This window comes from Palaemon carinicauda, chromosome 8 (assembly GCF_036898095.1).
Source record: "Palaemon carinicauda isolate YSFRI2023 chromosome 8, ASM3689809v2, whole genome shotgun sequence".
In the NCBI taxonomy this organism is placed as follows: domain Eukaryota; kingdom Metazoa; phylum Arthropoda; class Malacostraca; order Decapoda; family Palaemonidae; genus Palaemon; species Palaemon carinicauda.
Window position 1 is genome coordinate 176336971 of NC_090732.1, and position 2500 is coordinate 176339470.

At 33.4% G+C, this 2500-nt stretch overlaps 1 protein-coding gene and 1 long non-coding RNA gene across 2 annotated transcripts in view; both read right to left on the minus strand.

Annotated features, from left to right (window-relative positions):
* The window catches only part of LOC137645111 (uncharacterized), a 2199-nt gene extending 227 nt beyond the window's left edge, over nucleotides 1-1972 (minus strand). The window contains exons 1-3 of the long non-coding RNA XR_011045292.1: nucleotides 1915-1972; nucleotides 1008-1202; nucleotides 1-810 (exon numbers count right to left, since the gene is read on the minus strand). The exon at nucleotides 1-810 is cut by the window's left edge and continues 227 nt beyond it. This is a non-coding gene — a long non-coding RNA (uncharacterized lncRNA). The remainder of the gene's footprint in view (nucleotides 811-1007; nucleotides 1203-1914) is intronic.
* Nucleotides 1-2500, minus strand: part of LOC137645587 (Parkinson disease protein 7 homolog) — a 420232-nt gene that overhangs the window by 229261 nt on the left and 188471 nt on the right. The gene's annotated exons all lie outside the window — the stretch shown is intronic.

Sequence of the window (2500 nt, forward strand, 5' to 3'; positions counted from 1 at the left end):
CTCCTTAATAGGAGACTGCATTATGAATGAAAGTAATAAATTATATGATGCATTAATTTTTATACACCAAGAATTACATACGGAAACAAAAGTAGACATCTTATTTAATGCTTGTCTGCACTAAGGTTATATTTTTCATCTGAAATATCCCAATGTTACAGTGCTGTAGATCTCAGAGTTTGCCTTTAATTGGTTTTAAATTTGATTTACAAAAGAGACTGGATAAGTCAGAAAAAATTCATACAATGAGATTTATTATTTATACATCAAATATTAAAGAAAGTCCTATCCTTCCTCACTAAACTCTAGGAACTGAGGAGGCTTCAGTTTAAGCATTAGAAACTGAGTGGATTAAATAATGATAACCAGTCTGCAGAAAAACTGCTCCTACACCCACATCATGATGAACAGCTTGTCGAATTAAAGTGCCTTCAACATGGAAGACTTCAAAATAAAGCTTTGAGAGCTTCAAAGCCACGTTGATCATCCTCTGCACACTTCAGAGGATCTTCGAGATAAAAATCTAGGTGCAGCAACTTCAGAGATGTTCGGACAGGACCTCCGATTAATCCAGCCATACCAACACCACCATGCACTGCAGTGTTTATAGGAGTAGGCAATTCTTTGTGGTATGTAACGTCAGCATCCTTTGGTGCAATCATTCCGCTCCCAACATCATGAGTCAAGTTGAAAGACATTTGGTAATTTTTTTGGAAGATTGACCATCATTCTTACTTTAAGGTGAAGAAACAGGTCCCTCGATATCCTTCATCCCGTAATTGTGTGCAGTCATCAATGACTCTTGCCTATCTGAAAAAGAAATTAAACTTTAAAGTTGCAACAGCATTTGTGATTTCAAAGGGAAAAACCGTATTGAAATAATACCTACAGATTGCAGAAAGACAAACTTTGTTTCTGTCATGAATACTTAGTATTACTCCTTTTGATATTAAAAAATGTGGCATTTCCAACATCAATTATGTAAATAATAGACAAAAACACCTAACTGGTTTTGGACGAGGATGAGGGCGAGAACCAGGAGGTATCACTGTTCCGCCATCTCATTCCATATAAGAAGCTAGTAAGAAGTTCCATAGCTTCTGTCTTGTAAGAAATTAATTGTATGGTCTCCCTCCGACAGGCTGGATTACTCCCAGGCTTCAATACCATATGTGAAGCCACAGGTGAAGGTAGCGGTATATCTGAAATAACATTAATCAAACTCAATAACAGCATAACTACAATAACAGCATAACTACCACGCCGGGGGACCTGCTATATGTATTAAAAGTCTTACAAGATTCCAATGTCAGAATTACAGTCAATCTTCCATGGTAGAAAGAATTTAATTCAATCTAAAGTGGTAATATTAAAAACTAGCTAATATCCACTATCTTCTACATAGAATTTCAAGAGCTTCACATCAACTAATATGGATTAAAATCTTCAAGGAGTGTAATAAATATCAAAAGTACCTTTTATATTACAAAATCTGCAAGGTTCGATGGGATACCTCTTACAATTGCTAAAAACCCTTAATCTCTTTACTTTAGTGTGTGAGCCGATTTAACCCACTTGTCAACATTGTTGATCAAAGTAGCGCATATTACACTTTTCAAATGTTAACAAGATTACTTCCATAAATTTCATCGATTAGCTTTAGCTACTTGCAAGCAGCCTTTAAGGTTCATAACCAGCAAGGTTAAATCGTTGAAGACTAATAGGTAATTTGACCCTTACCCTTCGAGACGCTGAACTAAAGGGAGTCACTTTTCTCTGGGCTAGTACAAATTACATACAATTGAATAATCCATGCAAATGCAAATACCAAAACACCACCTTAAACAAACACAAACGAAAAATGCTAATACAATACAATGCCATAAAATAAAATTTCTTGTTAGGGCAACTTACAAAATACTGCCAATCCTTAGAGAGTAATCCATAACACTTCCACAGAACAAGTGAAACTAAAGTTAACAGAAATTCTAACTTCCAAAGAAGACTAAACTTCACTCCAGCAAGGAGAACTAAATACAAACAAAATCACAGTTCAAACAAGGATTACAGAGTAAATGCTATGGAAGTACAGTTAAGGGGGAACTAAACGAAAAAAACAAAATAAATATTACGTGACAATATTAAGCTATCATAACATTATATATATATATATATATATATATATATATATATATATATATATATATATATATATATATATATATATATAGAATATCCAAACAGCTACATCTCTTACATTTTTTCTATTTTTGCTGATCACTTAAACGACCAACAGTGATTTGATTTATATCAAACCTTTGTCAATATATTTCATAACTGAATTTTAAAGGTTTAAGATTTTAGCTTCCCAATTTGCATGTCAAAACTCTTCAAGATAAATGAATGAAGTCTATCGTCAAAATGACGAACTCCATTTATCTGAATATATTTTTCTATGACGTCATAGTTGTAAACAACATGGGAAATGGAAATTGCAATG